The sequence below is a fragment of the Drepanopeziza brunnea genome (genome assembly GCF_022702325.1).
Source record: "Drepanopeziza brunnea f. sp. 'multigermtubi' strain 214-2 chromosome Unknown ctg17, whole genome shotgun sequence".
In the NCBI taxonomy this organism is placed as follows: domain Eukaryota; kingdom Fungi; phylum Ascomycota; class Leotiomycetes; order Helotiales; family Drepanopezizaceae; genus Drepanopeziza; species Drepanopeziza brunnea.
Window position 1 is genome coordinate 1,452,603 of NW_027094080.1, and position 27,747 is coordinate 1,480,349.

Genomic DNA, 27,747 nt, shown 5'->3' on the forward strand with positions numbered 1-27,747 from the left:
TTTATTACGTTACCGCTTTAAGCCTCGCGCTATTACCGATTCGGCAGTGCGTCATTACTTAACCGCTTAAACCGGCGCACGCTTGTCTTAATAATAATACTAACGCTCGAGTTGATATTATTCTTATAATTAAATAAAAGAGCTATAAAAGATATAAAAAAGAGTTAAATTCGAAAGATTATCTTGCATTTTCGTTGCTATTCTTATCTTCTTTATTATATCACATACGCTTCGTATTAACACCGATCCGGCGATGCATTATTAAGTAGTACTTTAAGACCGTATTGCGATTATGCAATTCGGCTATATGCTCGTCTTGCAAACCTAACCTTACTACTTTAATAAAAAGTAATTCGAAAGCGAGTCTGATTCGAAAGAAAGACGTATATAATAAAGCTAAGGCTTTGTATTTGTTTTGTCTATGTATATAATACTGATGCTAAGCACTTTTGTTACGTAAGTGCGCTGCATGCTTTAGCTTTGCTAAGCACGTAGTTAAGTCACGTAGTTAAGTCACGTAGTTAAGTCACGTGCAAGCTCTTATATAAACGAGTAGTTAGTTCTTCTTTGAACTAGCATTACACTACTACACAATACAATACACGTTCTTATAGCACACATTCGAGTGTCTTTCGATCGTCCTCTTTTTTCCTTTTTATTTACCTACGATTCTACTATAGCTATATTTATATATATCTTTTGATTTGACGTTGGGTATATATCGGAGCTCTTCCTCTCCACACTATATAAATTAGTAATTGTACTTAAGAATTAATTTATTCATTAATTGAACTTACTTCTTAGCTTATAGCGACGGCGCTTTCGTTAGCTTAAACTTTTTTTTTCGCAATAATTATAAACTTTTTAAGATACTTGCTCTTTTTAGATTTTTAACAAAAAGAAGTTTTAGTTGCTGAAAGTGATTTGTTAGCTAATAGAACGGAGCGGGCAGCTTTAACCGTCGAAAGTGATTTTTTAGCTTTTTTATATTAAGAAAAAAGAATATCATTTTCACTTAGGCTGCTCCATGGGGCCCCATGGGGCCCCACGGAGTTTTGAGTCCTCCCTACGGAGGAACCCACGAGGGGTACAGAATTCTGCCCCTCTTTATAAGGAAACCCTATAGGGCGTAAGGTTACTCTATAAAGTTTATATACATAAAAATATGCATATGCATAATTACTAATCAAGTTTACTAATCACATTTACTAATCACATTTACTAATTACATTTACTAATTATATTTACTAATCACATTTATTAATCAAAGACTTAAAGTATTAGTTAAATTTACTAATTACAAAGGCTTAAAGGTTAGTAAAGACTCGTTCTTTAGCCTAAGTCTATTAGTTATAAAGAGTTGATAAAGACTCGTCCTTTTGCAGTTACGTAGAATACGTTCAACTCGGTCTCCGCCTTTGGCCCAAGCTCTTGCTTGTAAGCATAGTTTAGATAAATCTCGTTTGACTTAAGTAGCTCTTTTAGCTTTTAGCACTTGTTGCTTTACTTAAACTCATTTTCATTCGAGAACTTAAAAGTGAAGCGTTTATATATTAAAGTGCTATCGATAGTGAAAGGGTATAGCATCAATAGCTCTTTTAAGATGCTTTTAGCTTCGACATGATCGCTATCGAAAAGCTTAAGAGTAAGATCACTTAAGATTAATCGAACTTTAACATCTTTATAAGTGAATTGCTTTTTAATTGCGTTAAAGAAAAAGACAAAGTAATCGAAGAGACAAAAGACTTAAGCGCTTTCTTTTTAAATAAAAAATCAATTAGTAATCATAGAATATAAATGTTATTATTAACTTTATTAACACCGTAATGCTTAATACCGAACTCGTCGATAAAACCTTTTCGACCTTTTTATTCGTAATCGAAGCCGATTAGTCTTAGAAACAAAGCGGTATCCTTTTCGTTATAGCAAGTAAACATTAAATTAATAACGCTATTATTAGCATAAACGACTACGAAATCCTTATAACGATTAAGTATCTCGTTGATTAGCTTATTGCTACTAGTGTTAAAAGGGTTGACCTCGATTATAGCGTTATAAAAGAAAGGAATCGACATTGCTAAATAAAGAAAATAATTAGCTTAAAGCAAGGAATCAAAAAGCAAAGAATCAAAAAGAAAATAATTACTTAAGTTGAATGTAGTTGTAATTAAGTGTTAAAATTGGTTAAGAAGTTGAAGTTGAGTATTGAGGTTAAGAAGTTGAAGTTAAGTGTTGAGGTTGAGGTTGAGAAGTTGAGTGTTAAGGTTAAGGTTAAGAAGTTAAGTGTTAAAGTGATAATAAAAAAAAGAAAAGGAAAAAGAAAAGGAGCGAGTACTTATATAAAAATAAAAGTATAGCTTAATCGTAATCGAAGCATTGCTTCGATTCATTAAAGGTGAATTATAATATTTGAAATAATAAATCGACGCGGAACAAAGAAAATAACGCGTCGCTTAATGATAATCGATACAATGCTTCGATTCAATAAAAGTGAATTACAATATTTAAAACACGAACTCGACGCGGAATAAAGAAAGAACGCTTCGCTTAGTAAATCTGATTAGTAAATCTAATTAGTAAATCTGATTAGTAAATTTGATTAGTAAATCTGATTAGTAAATCTGATTAGTAAATGCTGCATAAAAAGAAACCTTGCATGCTGCACGTCCTTTTGCTACACGTACTTAGCTCGGCTATAGCTCGGCTATAGCTCGGCTATAGCACGTGCTTTACCGTACGTAATCTGATTAGTAAATCTGATTAGTAAATCTGATTAGTAAATGCTGCACAAAAAGAATTAACGTACTTAAGGCTGCCACACGTAAACTACGTAAGGCTGCCATACGTAACCTACTTAAAGCTGCCACACCTAACGTACCTAAGGCTACCATAGCTCGGCTATAGCTCGGCTATAACACGTGCTTTACCGTACGTAATCTAATTAATAAATCTGATTAATAAATCTGATTAATAAATGCTGCACAAAAAGAATTAACGTACTTAAGGCTGCCACACGTAAACTACGTAAGGCTGCTATACGTAACCTACGTAAGGCTGCCACACCTAACGTACCTAAGGCTGCCATAGCTCGGCTATAGCTCGGCTATAACACGTGCTTTACCGTACGTAATCTGATTAGTAAATCTGATTAATAAATCTGATTAGTAAATGCTGCACAAAAAGAATTAACGTACTTAAGGCTGCCATACGTAACTTACGTAAGGCTGCCACACGTAACCCACGTAAAGCTGCCATACGTAACCTACGTAAAGCTGCTACACTTAACGTACCTAAAGCTGCCACACGTAACCTACGTAAAGCTGCCACACCTAACGTACTTAAAGCTGCTACACGTAACCCACGTAAGGCTGCTATACGTAGCGTACGTAAAGCCACTACACGTAACTGACTCATAAACCATAGTTTACGAGTGAACTCTTCTTTTAATTACTACTACCGGTATTCTTAGCTAGCTAGCTAAGGTCGATATAAATATATTAATAATAATAAAAAAACTAAAGATATCGATAAAAAAGAATTCAATTAATCATTGCAATCAATTGTAAACAAATAAATACAAAAACTTAATAATACAAAAAAAGCAATTTAATAAATAAAATCAAAGTCGCTAATTATAAAACCTAGCAAGAGCGATACTCTTTGCAATTAAACGCTTGATTTCAAAAGAAGCTTCTTTCCTTTTATCTTGTATTAATCCCGCTTTATTATCTTCTTTTTCTTTTATTCGTTTGCGCTTTAAAGTTGATAATAGATTTGTAATTCGTTCGCTTATAAAAGTATTAGATTTAAAGTCGTTAAACTTATATATAATAATTGATTTACTTTGACTTTGAATAACGACTAAAAGAGTTTTAAGTTTCGAAATATTAAGTTTCGAAGTTTAAGCGGCATTTAAGGTTCTATAAGATAGCGAAGCCGAGTCCGGTATTCTATCAGCTTCTTTTTTACTTATTATCTTTTTATCACTTTGCTTAAAGCTTGATATTTTTTCCGCGTTAAAATAATTTTATTAAGAAATATCATTCGAATCGTTTTGATCGCATAAATTTGCTATCGCTAATATTTAAGTTAGAATTTATATTTAAATAAAAGCGTATATTATATAATATCGTACTTCGTTATACTTTATTTTTATAGTTTATATAACGTTTAAAGCTAGTCGATTCGTTCGTACCGTTCGAATCTGAATTTTTTAAATCGTTTTCGTTTTTTATATTATTAAAAACGTTTTAATCTATATCATCTTGAGTTTGCTTATCGAGAGGTAAATCCGTAACTACTTTCGATTGATTTACTTTACTTGGTTTTCTTTATAAAGAATATAATCGATTTGCTACGACTTTGCTTTAAAAAGCGAAAGAATGCGCTTTGTATAATCTTATATAATAGTTAGTAAATCGATTAGTAAATCGATTAGTAAATCGATTAATAAATCGATAAAAAGTAAAAATATCGCAAGTAAATTAACTTACTTTTTAAATGCTCTTCGTAATTTAAAGACTTTCCGTACCGTAGCTATCGCATTTTAAACGAAACATCTTTATTAATATCTTAAAACCTATTTAAGTTCTTTCTTATTTAATATAATTAATAAATATTTATAAAATCAATATTATTTAAACTTACGTGATTCTCGCACTTCAACTTTCAATATTATCAACTTAGCTTCTCGTTGTTTAAAACTTATTATTCGAAAGTCTTGATCGATTATAAGATTATCGTAAGCAAAAATATATTTAAAATAAGATAAGCTTTAAAATTAACGATTTTATTATTCTTAAAACTTTTATACTTCTTATTCGAATTCCTTTTTAAGCTGATCCTTATCTAAATCATTGTAATTTATTAAAATCGATTCGAATAAGTGCCGAGCTTTATCTAAGCGAGTATTACACATTTTAAAATATAAAGCAATTATTTCTTTTGCGATTATTAATAGCGATAAATTACCGCGACGATAATCGCAAATATCTTTTGCAATATTAAATACCTTTTTTACGTAAACATTAGTTAAAAAGATATATAGAAAATCTTTAGCTATTCGAGCTAGATTAAAGTACCGAGGCTTAAGGTTTCGCTAAGAAGTTAAAATCTCTCGTCCGTCGACCGCTAAACTTAATTAATAAAAATCAATAAAATTAAAGTTTTAAATTAAAATTTTAAACTTACGATCTAAAAGATAATTATATACTTTCGACGACTCGTGATTTGTATCTTCGAAAGAAGCTTATAAAGAAGAACTTAGCATTAATCTGCCGCGGAGTAATAAAGCGGCTATCGGTTGACGATCGATTGCTTTAATATTATCAATACGTTAAGCTGTAGATATTAAAGACTTATAATATTCGTTAAAAAGCCTTTCGAATCTCGCTCGATATATTGCAAACTAATCTTTACTTTCGTAAAGCTAAGAAAAATTTAAGTCGAAAGTCTTTAGCTTAATAACAAGATATAAGATTGTCGCGAAAGCAAAAATATCCTTTAGCGGCCTTTGCGTTTTCTTATAATATTTATTTAATTTTTCGATAGCATTGATAACGCTTTTTTTTAATTGCAAGATCTATTTAAAATCATTGCGATCTTCTTTCGAAATCTTTATATATTTAAACTTTAATCGTGCTTATGCTTTATTTAAACGTTCGAATATTTTATCGAACATTAAAAATCCGTATTAAATAATAAGACTAAGCTTTTCACTTAAGTGCATAGTTAAAAAGTAAAACGGTCGAAAGATATCGATTAGCTATAAGATTTGCTTTTATTAAGTATTAAATAATTTGAAAATACTTATCTTATCGATTTTTATATAATATCTTTAAATAACATCTTTAAAAGTTATAAATCGATTAAGCATATAGAATATAAAATCTTATTTTATAACAACATTTAAAATAAGCTTTAAGCTTTTCGTTAAAAAATGCTTTAAATCGTCGATAAAAGCTTTTATCGTTTTATTAAATCGCGATTTTCGAAGTTGGCTAGCCGTAATACACTTGATAAACTTCCGAACTTAAGTACGTTGATTAATAATTAGTAAATATAATTAATAAATATTTTTTTTTTAAAAAAAAAAACTTATAATCGCAAGTGTATATGTAATCTTTCGTTTATCGCGTTTTCTTACTCTTTTTAATTCGTTTATATTAAAATCTTCTTTTTAATACTTTTTTAAGCTTTCGTTCGTTAGCGATAATCGCGGTCCGAGCAACGCTTTAAAAGATAATTGTAAGACGTAAGCTATACACGAAACGTATAGAATCTCTTAGCTTATAAAAAGCTTTTTCTTAAATGCATCTTCGACGCATTTAAGCAACTCTTTTATTATTATATTATTCGAAGATGCGTTATCCGTTGTAATCGCGATTATCCTTTTTATTAAGCTTAATTTAATAAAGCGTTCGTAAATAATTCTTGCTAATTCTTCTTTTGTATAATTGAATTCAACGTATATAAATCTAAGTATAAGCTGAATCATATATTAATCTTTTGTAATTGCAGTTCCGATTATGCATATAAAAGAATAGCGCTTAGTGTTAAACTAATAGTTTAATAAAATGTTAAGTTTTTAATTAGCTAGTAAATTGTTTAATAAATAGCGATTAATTTCTAAAATCTTATCGTCGAGGTCTCGCTTAATAGTTAAAGCATTAAGAAGCTTAAGATATAGGTTTTGTAATTCGCAAAGAGATTTTTAATCCGAGTTATTAACTATTCGAAACGAGCTTCGCGTAGATAATATAATATTTAAAACACTTTTTCGAAATGCTGATTTTAAGTCTTAATGCGAAAGCGTTCTTCGTAATAGATATATCTATTAAATATTAGTTTTATTATTTATTAATTAGATTTATTAATCCGATTTACTAATTAAATTTACTAATTAGATTTACTAATTAAATTTACTAATTAGATTTACTAATCCGATTTACTAATTAGATTTATTAATCAGATTTATTAGATTTATTAATCGAATTTATAAATAAAAACAAACTTACTAAATTGCGTTAAAAAGATTTAAATCTTAATTGAGTTTGCCGAAGCTTTTGTTTTAGTTTACTTACGACGCGTTTGCAAACATCCGTTTTCTAATAATCGGCTAATGCTTTCGTTTTAAAAGCCTTTAACTTCGGATGCTTTAAAGCTCGGTCGCACTTTTTATAACATATTATAAGCTCTTTTATTGATTTCTTAGCTGCTTAAACGAATCTAATTTATACAAAAGAAGTTTTCTTTTTATTTTAATCGATTCGCAAAAGATTTTGATTAGCCTTTTGTTATTAAGAATATTATAAGGTCTATAATTACTAAGTATTAAAAGTCTTAATCTCTTTAACGTTTTAAATATAATATTGATTAAAACATTTAATAGTTGCTAATAATATTAAGCTAAAGAAACTAGTTATAAAGCTTTCGAACTCTTAACTTTGAAATAGATCGGTATCTTCGTAAGTAATTAAAGTAATTTAAGATGAAAACGAATCAATAGCTTGAAAAGATATGTTTAGATTCTAGCGAATTTGCTATTAAACTATTGATTTAAACTTATATATCAACGTCTTATATACTTAAATATTATATAATATCATTTTATAATTTAAATATATTTTATTAAATTAGTTTATTTTTAAAAAAGGTTTTGCTTACGCTTAATTCTTTTTAAGCAGCATTCTTGCGAGCGTTAAGTTTTAACTAGCGGTTTTTTTTTTTATCTTTTCATTTCTTTTTATTTCTTTTTTATTAAAGCTTAATTATAATTATATCTTTTAACACTTTTAAGCTCTTTTTACTTAAGTTGATTATTACGAACAACCTTCTTATATATAAACCTTAATGTCGGTATATCTATATCGACCTTAGCTAGCTAGTAGTATTTAAAAGAGTTCACGGGCCATTTAATATGCTTCGCTCAGCATATTATACTAATCAAAGGACCTTTAATTTAACTAATAAACTTATTAGTTAGCTAATACGCGTGATTCTTTTTAATCATATAAAAGGAATCAGCTCTTTTGAATTTTAAAGAGCAATTAGAATTCAGATACTTTTATAACCGAGTGTTTTGCAATTGCAAGTACTTTGACGACCGTTACGAAGTTACGAATATATTCTTTAATCGCTTAAAAAAAATCTAATACTTAGTTTTTTTCAACTTTTATTTTCGATAATTATTAATTTCAAATTTAAATAATGATTTTATAATCTTCTTAAGCTTTATATAATCCTTTCGCTTTTTTATAAATTCTTTAAATAATCGCTCAAGGTCGTTATAACAAGTATTTACTTAAATTTATTAAAGTTTAATTAATATACAAAGATAAAGTGCTTATAGAAATCTTAATTTAAATATAATCTTTGCAGCTTTCTTTTCGGCTGCTGCTATGCGGTAAATAAAATTAATATAATTTGATAAATATTAAAAATAAAAGCATTTAATTAAAAATTTATTATATAAAACGATAGAATACTTTATAATCGTATTAGCTTATAATTATATCTACAAGCTCGAATATCTATTATAGCTAAAGAATAAATAAAAGAAATTCATATTTTAACGGACGCTTGCCGATTTATTTATAAATGCCGTTTTATTATTTATATATTAATCAAGTTATTAATTTATTAAAGATTGCAAACCAATTAAACTCGATCTTTATTAAAGTAGATAATGAAACTTATTATTCCTTTTCTATTAGACGAACGAACGGTCGAAACGCTCGGTGTGCAATAGAAATGCTAGACGAAGAAGAGCGTAATCGTAGTTAATTAATTAGAATAAACGAATATCAAGTTAAGCTGTTTTTAAATAACGGCTATAAAATTAAGCTATTTGTTAAATAGATTAGTAAAAACGAACATAACGACGGATATTATAGAATTAGTATTATTAGCGAGCAAAAGACTTTTTATATATAAAAAAAAAGTATCGCAAGAAAGGAAAGTAATAAATTCGATAGCTTTCGAAAGCTTTTTGAATTTTATTATTATAAATTAATAGATGAGTTTATATAAATAGTTTTAAAATCGTTATTATATTAAATAAAATATATATATAATTAACTTTAAATATAATTCATAAATCTAAATATTAAAATAATTTATTAATATATTTATATCGATTTTAAATACAGCAAGTCGGTCAATTCTTTTTATTCAAAACTTTAAGATATAACGACCTTAAGCGATTACTTAAAAGAACTTACGAAAGCGCGAAGGTTTATATAAAAGCTTAAAAGAATCTTAAAGTAATGATTTAAAATCAATAATTACCGAGTATAAAAGTCGAAAGTAACTAAGGTTTATATACACGAAAGTAAAAGCGTTAAAGACTCGTGAACCATAGTTCATAAATCAAAAGCGAAGAATAAAAGAATACGAAGAATACGAAAGAAAAAATAAAAGAAGTAGCTTAGCGCATATGAGGTGCGTCTAAGAGACTTGTAACGACTTTAAGCGATTACTTAAAAGAACTTACAAGAGCGCGAGGTTTATATAAAAGCTTAAGAGAATCTTAAAGTAATAACTTAAAATCAACAACTATTAAGTGTAAAAGTGGAAGGTAGCTGAAGTTTATATATACGAAAGTAAAAGCGCCAAAGACTCGTGAACCATAGTTCATAAATCAAAAGCGAAGAATAAAAGAATACGAAAAATGCGAAAGAAAAAAAAAAAGAAGTAGCTTAGCGCATATAAAGTGCGTTTAAGAGACTTAGCGTATCGTCACAAGACTTAGCGTATCGTTATACAAAAAACCGACGATTAGTAAATGTGATTAGTAAATATAATTAATAAATATGATTAGTAAATATGATTAGTAAATATGATTAGTAAATATAATTAGTAAATATAATTAATAAATATAATTAGTAAATATAATAAGTAAATATAATTAATAAGTATTATTAATAAATATAATTAATAAATAAGATAAATAAAAGTATTTTTATAAAATATAAAATTTATAATTAATCGTGAATTCTATTTTATATAAACTTAAGCATTAAGTTTAAGAATGATCTTAATTCCGTATCGCTATCTTTAACGCCGTAAAACAACTCCGGAGCTAGCTCGTCTTTTTTTTAAATCAATTGCATAACGCGTTGAAATAAAATAAGATCGCAATCAGCTTTTTTAAATTCAGTATTCTTTTCGAATCTTTTTATATTTTATTAAGCGGCTAAACCCGGCAATTCGTATTTAATCTTATCGGTATTTGCTTTAATTTTAGCTCGCTAACACTTCTTTTTATTAAAAGAAAAGTAAACGTAAGAAAGCTTGATTAGATAAAGATTAAAAGTTATAATATTAGTTTAGTTGATTAAAAGCATAATAAAATAAATTCTTACTTAGTTCGTTTTAAAACCGTGCTTGTTAAGTCTTAAGCTATTAATTTAAAAAAAGCTTTTTTATTTTTTAAATTAGCAGCTTAGCACTTTTTTGTTAAAGACCGCGCTATACTTTGCTAATAGCGACGAAATTGCTAAACGGTTATTATATAGCGTGACTTTATATTATTAATAAAATATAAATATTTAAATAAAATAAATGCTTACTTATGCGTGCTGACGTGCTAATTGCCGAGTGACTTTCTTTATTTCTTTATCGGTAATCGAGACGTATTTATCGCGAGGTATATTATTATTTTCTTTTTCGTTTTTTCGTAAATTAAATTCTTTATAAACCTTTTCGTTTAAATTGAATGCTTTATCAACTTAATCGCTATTCAAGTATTTTCTATTATTGAATTTAATTGTAAAAGAAGCGGCTTGTATAGCAAGATTATCCGCGTAGATGCTTCGATTCTTTTTAAAATCGATTAATAAATTACTTAATAAATTAAAGAAAAGAAAAAGTACCGTTTATTTATAAGATTCTTTCGCATTTCGGCTTATCGAGTTTTCCTTTTAACTTTTAATGCTTAAGAATATTCTAAGGTTTGTTTTTAAATTGCAAAAAGCTAATTAGCGGCCGCTTGATCTCGTCTTTTAGCTTTTCGAAGCTTATCTGCTTGAAGATCTTGTTTCAGCTTTGCTGTACGAGCATTAGCTTTTATCGTATAAAGATTAGTTGATAATTAGCTTTTTTCTAGCTTTCTTTTTTAAGAAAAATTAATAAATTAATAAAAGTTAGAATACTACGTAAAAAAGATATTTATTTTGCGCTTGCCAAGGTTTCTTAGCATCGGATTGCTTGCCGCTACGATTGCCGTCGTATCGGCCGCATTTTAAAAAAGACGTTTTTAATTAGTAAATAAATTAGTAAATAAAAAAATGATTTTTATTATAGATTTTTCAATCTTTTCTATCAAATTAAGCTGATTTGTATTTGCAATAATACCTTCTATCGAATCAAGCTAATAAGCGGCCATATTGAATAGTATTATAAAGAAGCTAAACGTTAAGAGTAATTATTTAAAGTAAAATCAAAAGTAATAGAATAAAAGTATTAAGATTAAAAGTGAACTCGTATATTTTATTTTTAAAACATTCTAGCGCGGCCGCTAGTAAATTCACGAAGTAATAAGGCAACCGTAGCTAAGATAAAGCGGCCGCAATTAAGATAAAGCGGCCGCTCCGCGCAATTTTTACTTTATAAAGTAAAGTCTGATTCCTTTTTATTATTACTTAATAATCAATTATAATTATCGCTTTCTTATTTGCTACGCCTTTAAATACAACGCTATTTATTGCTTTATAAAGTCGTCCTTTTTTTGTTTAAAATTATCAACTTACTAATCGTAAACTAAATTATCGCGATCAAGTCCTTTTACTAATACTTTTAAATAGCCTTTTTACTAAACGAACCTTTGCTTTCGGACCGACTTCCTTTTACCGATATATTAAGCATTACGGCTAAAAGAAATAACGCAAGCTAAAATAAGTTAATTGATAAAGCAATTAAGAATCAAGCGATTAAAAGTCAAGCGGCTAAAAGTCAAGCGGCTAAAGGTCAAGCGGCTAAAGGTCAAGCGGCTAAAGGTTAAGCAAATAAAGACGAAGCATAAAAAGGTGAAGTAAATATAATACGCGGCGAAAGCGTAAAAGAAAAAAACTTAAGTTTGCAAAGTAAATAAAGTAAATTTATATTTAATTAATCGAAGTACTATTAATACTTTTTCAATTACTTTGCTTAACGCAAATCCTTATCTTTAATCTAGCAAAGCTTAATTAGCTACGGATGCGCTAGACCTTACTTTTGTTAAGCGCCGCGCTATTACAACTCGATAGCTATCCGGTTAATATTTAATTAGTAAATTAATTAATAAATCAATTGCAAATAGTTAATAAGCATTTATAGAAATTCTTAACTTTACTTTTGCTAAGCGCCGCGCTATTATAACTCGATAGCTATCCGGTTAGTATTTGATTAATAAATTGATTAGTAAATCAATTACAAATAGCTAATAAGCATTTATAAAAATTCTTAAAACTCCGCGCGGTATTGCAAGTTTATAACAAAGAACCGATTTATCTTCGTCCTTTTCTTGCCGAATTTTTTAAGATCAAGTTAGTAAGTATTAATTACTTTATTAATTAATAATTGCTAATTTCTATCATTTTAAGTAACGCTCTTCAAACACTAATAAACTTTCGCGCAAATACAGACTAACACTTATTATCTTTTAGACTTCGATCCGGAAATGTTTTTGACTTATAATTAGTAAATATTTATTAATCAAATTTTTCTTTAATAAACGCAGCCAGATTTACTTCGGCTATTTAATCCGAAATAAACAAAAGCATCGTTCTTAATAATACTAACATAAGTACTAACAGCTTTTAATAAGTTTAATCTTTTTAAACCTTTTTCTTTCGTTCGCTAATTGTTTTAAAACTGCTTTAAAAGCAATACAATAATCGACGAGCTAAGCGAGTGCATCAGCTCAGCTTTAAAACGAAGATCCGTTTTACGACTTAAATATTAGAAATAATTCTTTTGCAATTGCTAAACCTTTTTTTGCTTTTATTAACAATCGTACTAAAAAAGCTTTCGCGTAAAAAGCTTTTAAAAGGTCTCTTATTGTCCCGGGCCCAATTATAGCTATAAAAACCGCGACGAAGACGATGCTTTATAATGATACAGATGAAGAAGAGCAAAGCGATAATAAAGAAAACTTAAGTGAAAATGATATTCTTTTCTTTTAATACAAAACAGCTAAAAAATCACTTTCGACGGCTAAAGCTGCTCGCTCCGTTTTATTAACTAGCAAATCACTTTCGATAGCTAAAACTTTTTCTCGTTAAAAATCCAAAAAAGATAAGTATCTTAAGAAGTTTATAGTTGTTGCGAAAAAAAAAAGTCTAAGCTAACGAAAGCGCCGTCGCTACAAGCTAAGAAGTAAGTTTAATTAATTAATAAATTGATTCTTAAGTATAATTATTAATTTATATAGCTATTGCGTTAAAAGAGATCCGACGATATTAAAAAAGCACCGAGCTTCTTATTAAAAAGACTCCTTTTTAGCGTTTTGTTCGAAAGATCACTTACGATTTTAAACAAGACTTTAAATTTCAAAGCGATGCTTTAAAATGTTTACAAAAAGCTTTAAAAGCATTCTTCGTAAAAGAGTTTGAAAGTAAGTACTTATATATTTATTTATTAATCGATTTACTAATCGATTTACTAATCGATTTACTAATCACTTTTAGTAACGAACTTATATATTATTTACGCTAAACGAGTAACGATTCAAAACAAAGATATAGCGTTGGTTAAGAAATTGCGGGAAATCATAACTAGAAGTTTTGTTTAGTAATTTTAATTTATTATAATGTAATACAATATAATTGTAAAGTATAACATATGTAATTAATAAATATAATAAATAAATATAATAATTAAGTAAAATTAGTAAATATTCGTAAATTTGTTTTATTTTTAACGATCTCATATATATTATTTTTAGCTGTCTTACTTTAAACTTAAAAGGTTTCTTTATCCTTCGTAAGGAATTTAACTTAAAAAAATCCTCTTTATAAGGTTTAAAAAAAAAAGTCCTTCATCGGCCAAGACCTTATAAGAGGAATGGAGAAGAAAACCCTATGGGGCCCCTACCCCATGGAGCAGCCTATTTTCACTTGAGTTTTTTTTATTATCGCTTTGCTTTTTTTTATTTATATTGTTATAAAGCATCGTCTTCGTCGCGATTTTTTATAGCTATAATTAGGCCTGAGATAGTAAAAGACCTTTTAAAAGCTTTTTGCGCGAAAGCTTTTTTAATGCGATTATTAATAAAAGCAAAAGAAAGTTTAGCAGTTGTAAAAGAATTGTTTTTAATACTTAAGTCGTAAAACGGATCTTCGTTTTAAAGCTAAGCTAATGCATTCGCTTAACTCGTCGATCATTATATTACTTTTAAAGCAGTTTTAAAACAATTAACGAACAGAAGAAAAAAGTTTAAAAAAATTAAACTTATTAAAAGCTATTAATACTTATATTAATATTATTAAAAACGATGCTTTTGTTCATTTCGAATTAAATAATCGGAGTAAATCTAATTGCGTTTACTAAAAAAAAAATTTAATTAATAAATATTTATTAATTATAAGTTAAAAACATTACCGGATCGCAATTTAAAAGATAATAAGTATTAGTTTATATTTGCGCGAAAGTTTATTAGTATTTAAATATCGTCATTTGAAATAATAGAAATTAGCAATTATTAATTAATAAGTTAATTAATACTTATTAACTTGACTTTAAGATATTCGACGAAAAAAAGACGAAGATAAATCGGCTTTTTATTATATATTTGCAATACCGCGCGATGTTTTAAGAATTTTTATAAATGCTTATTAGCTATTTGCAATTGATTTACGAATTAATTTATTAATCGAATATTAACCGGATAGCTATCGAGTTGTAATAGCGCGGCGCTTAGCAAAAGTAAAGTTAAGAATTTTTATAAATGCTTGTTAGCTATTTGCAATTAATTTATTAATTAATTTATTAATTAAATATTAATCGGATAACTATCGAGTTATAATAACGCGGCACTTAATAAAAGTAAGGTCTAGCGCATTTATAACTAATTAAGATTTATTAAATTAAAGATAAGGATTTGCGTTAATTAAAGTAATTGAAAAAGTATTAATAATACTTCGATTTATTAAATATAAACTTACTTTATTTATTTTATAAATTTAAGTTTTCTTTTTTTACGTTTTCGCTACGTATTATATTTGCTTTACTTTCTTATGCTTCGTTTTTATCTGCTTAACTTTTAGCCGCTTGACTTTTAGCCGCTTGACTTTTAACCGCTTGACTTTTAATCGCTTGATTTTTAATTGCTTTATTAATTAACTTATCTTAACTTGCGTTATTTTTTTTAGCTGTAATGCTTAATATATCGGTAAAAAAAAGTCGGTTCGAAAGTAAAGGTTCGTTTAATAAAAAGGCTATATAAAAGTATTAATAAAAAGACTTGATCGCGATAATTTAGTTTACGATTAATAAGTTGATAATTTTAAATAAAAAAAAGACGACTTTATAAAGCAATAAATAGCGTTGTATTTAAAAGCGAAGCAAATAAAAAAGCGAAGGTTATAATTAATTATTAAGTAATAGTAAAAAGAAATCAAACTTCACTTTATAAAGTAAAAATTGTATAAAGCGGCCGCTTTATTTTAATTACAGCCGTTTTATTTTAATTGCAGCTGCTTTATCACTTCGTCAATTTATTAGCGGCTGCGCTAAGATGTTTTAAAAATAAAATATACGACTTCATTTTTAACTTTAATACTTTTATTATTATTTTTAATTTTATTTTAAATAATTACTTTTAACGTTTAGCTTTTTTATAATATTATTTAATATAGCCGCTTATTAGCTTGATTCTATAAAAAGTATTATTGCAAATATAAATCAGCTTGATTTGATAGAAAAGATTGAAAAATCTATAATAAGAATCATTTTTTTATTTATTAATTTATTTATTAATTAAAATCGTTTTTCGTAGAATGCGGCGGATACGACGGCAATCGTAACGGCAAGTAATCCGGTATTAAAAAACTTTAGTAAGCGCAAAGTAAATATTTTTTTAATATAATATTTTAACTTTTATTAATTTATTAATTTTTTTTAAAAAAGAAAGCTAAAGAAAAGCTAATTATTAATTAATCTTTATACGATAAAAGCTAATGCTCGTATAATAGAGCTGAAACAAAATCTTTAAGCAAATAAGCTTTAAAAAACTAAAAAACGAAATTAAGCGGCCGCTAATTAGCTTTTTATAATTTAAAAACAAACTTTAAAATATTCTTAAGCATTAAAAGCTGAAAAGAAAACTCGATAAGCCGAAATGCAAAAGAATCTTATAAATAAATAATACTCTTTTTTTCTTTAATTTATTAAGCAATTTATTAATCGATTTCGAAAAAAAATCGAAGCATTTACGCGGATAATCTTGCTATGCAAGCCGTGTCTTTTACAATTAAATTTAATTATAAAAAATATTTAAATAACGATTAAGTTGATAAAGGATTTAATTTAAACGAAAAGGTTTATAAAGAATTTAATTTGCGAAAAGACGAAGAAGAAAATAATAATATACTTCGCGATAAATACGTTTCGATTACCGATAAAAAGATAAAGAAAGTCACTAGGCAATTAACACGTTAGCACGTATAAATAAGCTTTTATTTTATTTAAATATTTATATTTTATTAATCATACAAAGTTACGCTATATAATAACCGTTTAACAATTTCGTCGTTATTAACAAAGTATAGCGCGGTCTTTGTTAATAAAGTATCGAGCTGCTAATTTAAAAAGTAAAAAAGCTTTTTTTAAATTAATAGCTTAAAATTTAGCAAGCACGGTTTTAAAACGAATTGAATAAAAATTCATTTTATTATGCTTTTAATTAATTAAATTAATACTATAACTTTTAGTTTTTATTTAATCAAGCTTTTTTAAGTCTACTTTTCTTTTAATAAAAAGAAGTATTAACGAGCTCAAATTAAAGCAAATATCGATAAGATTAAATACGAATTGCCGAGTTTAATCGCTTAATAAAATATAAAAAAATTCGAAAAGAATGCTGGATTTTAAAAAGCTAATTACGATCTTATTTTATTTTAACGCGTTATGCAATTGATTTAGAAAAAAGACGAGCCAGCTTCGAAGTTGTTTTACGGCGTTAAAGATAGCGATACGAAATTAAAATCATTTTTAAACTTAATACTTAAGTTTATATAAAATAGAATTCACGATTAATTATAAATTTTATATTTTATAAAAATACTTTTATTTATTTTATTTATTAATTATATTTAATTATCATATTTATTAATCACATTTACTAATTACTATTAAAATGCTTTTCGCGATCGAAAGATATATTCGTAACTTCGTGAAGTCGTAAAGTATATACAATTGTAAAAGACTTTATTTGCTTTTTAAAGTTTAAAAGAGCTAACTTTTTTTATATAATTAATAAAAATCAAGTGCACTAGCTAACTATTAGGTTTTCTACTTAAGTTAAAAGTCTTTTAAGCTATAATTTAATAAGCTAAGCATGCTAAATGACTTATGAATTACGGTTTTCGAATAAACTCTTTTAATTATTATTAGCTAGCTCAAGTTTAATCATATTCACTTATCATATTTACTAATTACATTTATTAATTATATTTATTAATTATATTTATTAATTATATTTACTAATCATATTTACTAATTCTATTTACTAATCGTATTTATTAATTATATTTATTAATTACATTTACTAATCATATTTATTAATCGTCGGTTTCTTAAAGTTTTAAATCAAAAGAATTATCTGTCTTGCTATATTTAAAGTCGATATAAATATATTAATAAATTATTCTAATATTTACATTTATTAATTATATTTATAATTAATTATATATACATTTTATTTAATATAATAACGATTTTAAAACTATTTATATAAACTCATCTATTTAATTTATAATAATAAAATTCAAAAGGCTTTCGCAAACTATCGAATTTATTACTTTCTTTTCTTACGATACTTCTTTTTTAAATATAAAAAGTCTTTTGCCCGTTAATAATACTAATTCTATAATATCCGTCGTTATATTCGTTTTTATTAATCTATTTAATAAATAGCTTAATTTTATAACCGTTATTTCAAAATCGCTTAACTCGATATTCGTTTATTTTAATTAATTAACTACGATAACGCTTTTTTTCGTTTAGCATTTCTATTGTACATCGAGCGTTTTGACCGTTCGTTCGTCTAATAAAAAGAGAATAGTAAGTTTTATTATCTACTTCGATAAAGATCGAGTTTAATTGGTTTGCAATCTTTAATAAATTAATAATTTAATTAATATATAAATAATAAAACGGCACTTATAAATAAATCGGCAAGCGTTTGTTAAAATCTAAACTTCTTTTATTTATTTTTTAGCTTTAATAAATATTCGAGCTTATAAATACAATTATAAGCTAATACGATTATAAAGTGTTTTATCGTTTTATATAATAAATTTTTAATTGAATGCTTTTATTTTTAATATTTATTAGATTAAATTAATTTTATTTACCGTATAGCAGCAACCGAAAAGAAAGCTGCAAAAACTATATTTAAAATAAGATTTCTATAAGCACTTTATCTTTATATACTAATTAAACCTTAATAAATTTAAGTAAGTACTTGTTCTTATAACGACTTTAAGCGATTATTTAAAAAAGTTATAAAAAAGCGAAAGGATTATATAAAGCTTAAGAAGATTATAAAATTATTATTTAAATTTGAAATTAATAATTATCGAAAGTAAAAGTTGAAAAAACCTAAGTGTTGGATTCCTTTTAACCGATTAAAGAATATATTCGTAACTTCGTAACGGTCGTTAAAGTACTTGCAATTGCAAAACACTCGGTTGTAAAGGTATTTGAATTCTAATTGCTTTTTAAGATTTAAGAAAACTGATTCTTTTTATATGATTAAAAGCAATCACGCGTACTAGCTAATTAATAAGTTTATTAGTTAAGTTAAAAGTCCTTTAGCTAGTATGATATGGTAAGCGAGGTATGCTAAGTGGCTCGTGAACTCCTTTAAATACTACTAGCTAGCTAAGGTCGATATAAATATACCGATATTAAGGTTTATATATAAGAAGGTTGTTCGTAATAATTGACTTAAGTAAAAAGAGCTTAAAAGCGTTAAAAGATATAATTATAATAAAGCTTTAATAAAAAAGAAATAAAAAGAAATAAAAAGATAAAAAAAAACCGTTAGCTAAAACTTAACGCTCGTAAGAATGCTGCTTAAAAAGAATTAGGCGTAAGCAAAACCTTTTTTAAAAATAAACTTACTTAATAAAATATATTTAAATTATAAAATAATGCTATATAATATTAAAGTATATAAGACGTTAATATATAAATTCAAATCAATATTTTAATAACAAATTCGCTAGAATCTAAACGTGTTTTCTTAAGTTATTGATTCGTTTTTATCTTAAATTATTTCAACTACTTACGAAGATACCGATCCATTTTAAAATCAAGAGTTCGAAAGCTTTATAACTAGTTTCTTTAGGCTAGTATTATTAGCAATTATTAAATGTTTTAATTAATATTATATTTAAAACGTTAAAGAGATTAAGACTTTTAATACTTAATAGTCATAGACTTTATAGTATTTTTAATAATAAAAAGCTATCAAAATCCTTTACGAATCGATTAAAATAAAAAGAAAACTTATTTTGTATAGATTAAATTCGTTTAAGCAATTAAGAAATCAATAAAAGAGCTTATAATATGTTATAGAAAGTGCGACCGAGCTTTAAAGCACTCGAAGCTAAAGGCTTCTAAAACGAAAGCATTAGCCGATTATTAAAAAACGGACGTTTGCAAACGCGTCGTAAATAAGCTAAAATAAAAGCTTCAGCAAACTCAATTAGGATTTAAATCTCTTTAACGCAATTTAATACGTTTGTTTTTATTTATAAATTCGATTAATAAATTTAATAAATCTAATTAGTAAATTTGATTAGTAAATTTAATGAGTAAATCTAATTAGTAAATCTAATTAGTAAATTTAATTAATAAATCTAATTAATAAATCTAATTAGTAAATCTGATTAGTAAATCTAATTAATAAATCTGATTAGTAAATTTGATTAGTAAATCTAATTAATAAACAATAAAACTAATATTAAATAAATACATCTATTACGAAGAACGCTTTCGTATTAAGATTTAAAATCAACATTTCGAAAAGGTGTTTTAAATGTTATATTATCTACGCGAAACTCGTTTCGAATAATTTATAACTCGAATTGAAAATCTTTTTGCGAATTATAAAACTTATATCTTAAGCTTTTTAGTATTTCAATTATTAAGCGAGACCTCGACGATAAGATTTTAGAAATTGATCGCTATTTATTAAATGATTTACTAGCTAATTAAAAACTTAGCATTTTATTAGATTATTAATTTAGCATTAAGCGCTATTCTTTTATATATATAATTAAAACTGCAATTACAAAAGATTAGCATATCATTTAACTTATACTTAAATTTATATACGTTAAGTTTAATTATACAAAAAAAAAATTAATAAGAATTATTTACGAACGCTTTATTAAATTTAGGCTGCTCCATGGGGTGGGGGCCCTATGGGGTTTTCTTTTCTATTCCTTCTATAAGGTCTTGGCCGATAAGGGACTTTTTTTTTAAACCTTATAAAAAGGATTTTTTTAAGTCAAATTCTTTACGAAGGATAAGGAAACTTTATAAGTTTAAAGTAAGACAGTTAAAAATAATATATGTAAAGCCGTTAAAAATATAATAAATTTACGAATATTTATTAATTTTACTTAATTATTATATTTATTTATTATATTTATTAATTATATATGTTATACTTTATAATTATATTGCATTATATTATAATAAATTAAAGTTATTAAACAAAACTTTTAGTTATGATTTTCCGCAATTTCTTAATTAACGCTATATCTTTGTTTTAAATCGTTATTCGTTTAACGTAAATAGGATATAACTTCGTTATTAAAAGTGATTAATAAATCGATTAGTAAATCGATTAGTAAATCGAATAGTAAATCGATTAATAAATAAATATATAAGTACTTACTTTTAAACTCTTTTACGAAGAATGCTTTTAAAGCTTTTTATAAACATTTTAAAGCACCGCTTTGAAATTTAAAGTCTTGTTTAAAATCGTAAATAATCTTTCGAACAAGACGCTAAAAAAGAGTCTTTTTAATAAGAAGCTCGGTGCTTTTTTAATATCGTCGGATTTCTTTTAACGCAATAGTTATATAAATTAGTAATTGTACTTAAGAATTAATTTATTAATTGATTAAACTTACTTTTTAGTTTATAACGACGGCGCTTTCGTTAGCTTAAACTTTTTTTTTTCGTAATAATTATAGACTTTTTAAGATACTTGCTTTTTTTAGATTTTTAACGAGAAGAAGTTTAAGCTATTAAAAGTAATTTGCTAGCTAATAAAACGGAGCGCGCAGCTTTAGCCGTCGAAAGTGATTTTCTAGCTCTTTTATATTAAAAGAAAAGAATATCATTTTCACTTGAGTTTTTTTTATTATCGCTTTGATTTTTTTTATTTATATTATTATAAAGCATCGTCTTCGTCGCGGTTTTTATAACTATAATTAAGCTTAAGACAATGAAAAACTTTTTAAGAGCTTTTTGCGCGAAAGCTTTTTTAATGCGATTGCTAATAAAAGCAAAAGAAAGTTTAACAGCTATAAAAGAATTGTTTTTAGCACTTAAATCGTAAGACGGATCTTCGTTTTAAAGCTGAGCTGATGCACTCGCTTAACTCGTCGATTATTATATTGCTTTTAAAGCAGTTTTAAAACAATTAGCAAACGAAAGAAAAAGGTTTAAAAAGATTAAACTTATTAAAAGCTATTAATACTTATACTAGTATTATTAAAAACGATGCTTTTATTTATTTCGGATTGAATAGCCGAAGTAAATCTAATTGCGTTTATTAAAAAAAAATTTAATTAATAAATATTTATTATTTATAAGTTAAAAACATTACCGGATCGAAGTTTAAAAGATGATAAGTGCTAGTCTGTATTTGCGCGAGAGTTTGTTAGTATTTGAAAAGCGTTACTTAAAATAATAGAAATTAACAATTATTAATTAATAAAGTAATTAATATTTATTAGCTTGACTTTAAGAAATTCGGCGAGAAAAAAACGAAGATAAATCGGTTCTTTATTATAGACTTGCAATATTACGCGAGGTTTTAAGAATTTTTATAAATGTTTATTAATTATTTGCAATTAATATATTAATTAATTTATTAATCAAATACTAACCGGATAGCTATCGAGTTGTAATAGCGCGGCGCTTAACAAAAGTAAAGTTAAGAATTTTTATAAATGCTTATTAGCTATTTGCAATTAATTTATTAATTAATTTATTAATTAAATACTGACCGGATAGCTATCGAGTTATAATAGCGCGGCGCTTAACAAAAGTAAAGTTTAACGCATCCGTAGCTAATTAAGCTTTGCTAGATTAAAAATAAGGATTTGCGTTAAGCAAAGTAATTGAAAAAGTATTAGTAGTACTCCGATTAATTAAATATAAACTTACATTACTTACTTTGCAAATTTAAGTTTTTTTTTTTACGCTTTCGTTGCGTATATATTTGCTTTACTTTCTTATGATTCGTTTTTATCTGCTTGACTTTTAGCCGCTTAACTCTTAACCGCTTGACTTTTAGCCGCTTGACTTTTAGCCGCTTGACTTTCAATCGCTTAATTCTTAATTGCTTTATTAATTAACTTATTTTAACTTGCGTTATCTTTTTTAGCCGTAGTGCTTAGTATATCAGTAGAAAGAAGTCGGTTCGAAAGCAAAAGTTCGTTTAATAAAAAAGCTATTTGAAAGTATTAATAAAAAGACTTGATCGCAATAATTTAGTTTACGATTAATAAGTTAATAATTTTAAATAAAAAAAATACGACTTTATAAAGCAATAAATAGCGTTGTATTCAAAAGCATAGTAAATAAGAAAGCGATAGTTGTAATTGATTATTAAGTAATAATAAAAAGAAATTAGACTTTACTTTATAAAGTAAAAATTACGCAAGGCGGCCGCTTTATTTTAGCTGCGGCCGCTTTATCTTAATTGCGGCTGCTTTATTATTTCGTGAATTCATTAGCGGCTGCGCTAAGATGTTTTAAAAATAGAATATACAAGTTCACTTTTAACTTTAACACTTTTATTTTATTACTTTTAATTTTACTTTAAATAATTACTCTTAACGTTTAGCTTCTTTATAATACTATTTAATATGGCCGCTTATCAGCTTGATTCGATAGAAAGTATTATTGCAAATACAGATCAGCTTGATTTAATAGAAAAGATTAAAAAATCTAAAATAAGAATTATTTTCTTATTTATTAATCTTTTTATTAATTAAAAACCTCTTTTTTAAAATGCGGCTAATACGACGGCAATCGTAGTAGCAAGCAATCCGGTGCTAAAAAACCTTAGCAAGCGCAAAGTAAATATTTTTTTTACGTAGTATTTTAACTTTTATTAATTTATTAATTTTTTTTAAAAAGGAAGGCTAAAAAAAAGCTAATTATCAACCAATCTTTATACGATAAAGGCTAATGCTCGTATAATAAAGCTAAAACAAAATCTTTAAGCAGATGAGCTTCGAAAAGCTAAATGACGAGATCAAGCGGCCGCTAATTAGCTTTTTGCAATTTGAAAATAAACTTTAGAATATTCTTAAGCATTAAAAGCTGAAAAGAAAACTCGATAAGCCAAAATACGAAAGAATCTTATAGATAATGTAAACACCCTGCTTGATAGGGTACCTGCTATGGCCACTAAGGCCATATTAAACGGACCTATCTTCTATAAGAAAGCACACATCTTTTAGCTAGAACAATCAACGAGCTTTCTACTCACCTTTTCTAATACTTCTTTATAAGACTATAAAGTCTAGCTTCAAAGCCAAGCTTTTATTTAGCATATCTTTTTAAGTGTTTTTATATTAATGACTTACGCAAAGATTCAAACCTTTAGTCTTTGTCCTTATACAGCTTATTACAATCGCTTGATTCGCAGTCAAGTTGATCTTCGTTTATTATTCAGCACTTTACTTTACAATTACAACTTCAAAACAATCAAAACTTTATTCTCGATAAGTTCGGACACCGAAACGCCGAAATAGCTAAAGTGCAATATTTCGGCTCTTCGGCAAAAACTCTCTTTTATTATTAATAAGAAAAAATTTTCACTTATTAATGAAAATAACTTTTTATACTTTAGCTCTTATCTTGAATTAAAGCAATTGATATAATCCGAAGTTATTAGCGAAGTTAATCAATTGATTCTTAAGTTTTTTATAGTTTTAATCTTGATTATTAGTTTACTTTTGCAAGAAGTTTATTCTTTTTAATTTCGAATCGAAAATACTTTACGAAAATCGCTTATTTTACTCGTAAACCCGGTTCACGAGTCAAAATCAAACAATTTAAAAACCTTTTATTAACCCGATCATTCTTAATACATACATATATCTAATCTTTAAAATACCGAAAACTTTTTTAAGATTTCTAATATCAAAGTCGACGCAAAGTCACCTTTTTCTTCGTTAGAATCTTTTGAATTTATTAAATCTTTTAGTTGTATTCTTATAAGCTTCGAACTATCCTTATCTTACTTCGACCTTTAACCGGAACTCTTACTTTTACTTCTATCGGAAACACTTGCTTCGGAAATGCTTTTTAAAATCAATACCGATCTTAAGATCTATATCACTTTTCTTCCTTTTATTCTTCTTGCTCTTCTATTAAGCCTTGCGCTAATTATAATCGACCTTGCTATCCTTTACGTTTTCATAACTACTCGCATGCTATTGCTAGGTGCTTTAAGAGCTTTTTGCTTTAATAGTGCTAATATTATCGACTTTATCGAAAAGTACGAAAAGACTTATAATAACTTTAATATCTTTAAAGATAATCGGTTTATTAAGCTTTTCCGTTATTGCGATAACTTTCGCAAAAAGGTTATTAAGAGCTTGCTTGAATAGAAAGCTAAGAAAGATTAAGCTGCCTTCGTTAAGGCCTTAAGAGCCGAGTTTCGTAAAAACGATACTTAACAGATTAAAGACTTAATCGCTTTTTTGCGAGAATTTGCTATATAAGAACGAGATGTTAATAACTTAAAAAACTATTATCGCACCTTCTTTCGAGTCTTCGAAAAGCTTATTTTAATGCACTTTTTAAGCAAGACCGAACAAAGCCGCTTATTTTTCTTCGGATTGCTCGTCGGAATCCGAAACAAAACGATTAAGCATTATAAAATTAACGAACTCGACTTAGACTTTTATACCGCTTTCGACGACTTCGCTATATTCGCTTTTAAGATCGACTAAAATGCTAAGACTATCGAAGCTATAAATCGAGAAAAGTCTTTTTTAATCAACTTTATTAAAGATATTCGAACTTTAATTAAAGAATACACCGAGCTAGCTAGCGTTTTTAAGTCTATTAAAAAAGCCTTAATAATAATGCCGTTCACCCGTGAACTACGGTTCACGAGTAAAAAAGAAGAAATTAACAAAGTAAATTCTATAATTAAAAAGTTCTTTAACTTATAAATTAATGCGATCTATAATCGAATTAATTACTTCGAAAACCAAGTCGCTAACTCAACTTCTCGACGCTTTATTTAATCTTAATCTTAAATTCGATTCGAAGACCGCGACGAAGCCTTTACTAAATATACTGCTTAAGATGCTTAAAATAAGGTCAGCTTCGAAAGTAAAGTTCAAATTACTGCTGTCGGCTACGGACTATAAAGACGAAGAAAAGAAAGAAGTAAAAAATACGAAAGCTAGATATAAGATTATAGCTTCTGCGAGAACTTTAAGAACACAACTTAAGCTCTTTATCAATACCGAAATAAATATAAAGCTTTTAAAGATATGATTAATAAAAAATATATTCATATCAATAATTACAAACGCTTTTGCTTAAAGCTTAAAAAGATCGGCGCTTTTATTATTTAAAAGAAGCAAAGAAAGACTTGATTCAGATCTATCGTGCTAAACGTTCGTAAAACGGAATACGATAATATCTTAAAGAATCGATTTACTAGCGGACCTAAGACTTATAAACACTTGCTCTTTTATTAACAACTAATCTAACAGCTAGCTTAGTATCAGCCCGATCAAAATGCTTAACAACTAACCAACTAGCTAAAAAAGCTTACTACTATTCTTAAAAAACCAATCGACATTAAAAATATCAATGCTATAAGATAGATCAATACGCTTAGCTATTTATCTAGTATAAAGGTTGCTTCGGTCGAGATTAACGCTACCGCAAAAGACAAAGCTAAAAAGCCTTCTCCGCTTTCGAAAGGATCTAAGCTTATTAAGATCAAAAAGAATATCCGGCAATAAAAAGAAAAAAACTACGGCACTCTTAAAGCCCGTGCTTTTCAAAAATCGAGTACTGCTATAAAAATAGACTCGGAAGATAAGTTGTTCGATAATATAATTAAAAAAGAGTCTTTTAAACCTTCTAAACCAATTAAAGCCGACGAAGCTATAAAGGATATAGAAAAAAAGGTTAAGATCACTTAACGAGTGCTAAGAAGAAAAAAGAAGAAGACTTACAGACGAAAGAAGTTTATTAACCTTTACGTTATTATTAAAGCTTAAGAAAAAGCAATAGCGGCGATTATAAAATCGAGAATCGAAGTTTAAATTAAAGACTTGTTCGGACTCAGCTTTCGCTTCGACAAGCTACTAAGCTATTATATTTTAATAGTTCTCGATGCTAAAGAAAACGTAAAAGTCTTTTAAGGTAAGCTTATTCTTATAAACGCTTTAATTATTAAACGTTTAAGTCGGAATAAAAAAAGCAAGCTAGACCTTTTAACGACGCAAATTCGCAAATAATTTATCGCTCGCAATTGCTTTAAAGTAGCAATAAAGACTTTAAAGGTTTTTATTAATATCGACGGTATAATTAAGAGCAGATCTTTCTTCGATAATAAATCTAAGATTAACGTAATAAATAAAGAAGTAGTTAAGATAGCTAAACTACTTATTATAACGGATCGAGCTTTAATTTATACTATTATGTCCGAAGATCTTCATAACTTCGATAAATAGATAAACGACGTCGAGGTTATTATTAGCGGAATCATTAATTACGCCGATTTTTTTATTATTAATAATAGCAATCACGAAGTTATTTTAAGCATGCTTTTCTTTTTAGAATCTTAACTTTCTTTTTCTTACTTCGATAATAATACGATGAAAGCTTCTTTTTAAAACTACGATCGATTTACTTAAAGTTAAATTACTATTGCAAAAGACAAGTCGGATTTAGTCGAAGACTCGGGAAACTAATAGCTAGTATGCAAGCTAAGATAAATATTAAGCTAAAAAGAAGCTTAAAAGGAAATTCCGCTTATGAATTATAGTTTACGAATAAATCGGCATAAAAACAATAAAATCATAAAAAAACAATTCAACTTAATATTAAGCAAAGCTTATTAAAATTAAAAACATTAAAAATATTTGCAATTAAACTCGACAAATCGAAAAATTTTATATTTATTATCGACAACGATAAAGACCTTTTAAAAAGGAATATAATAAAAGTTAATACGATATATAAAAAGAAAGCGGAGAAGGTCAAACCGATGGATTTAAAAGTATCGGATAAAAAGATACTTAAAAAGATCGA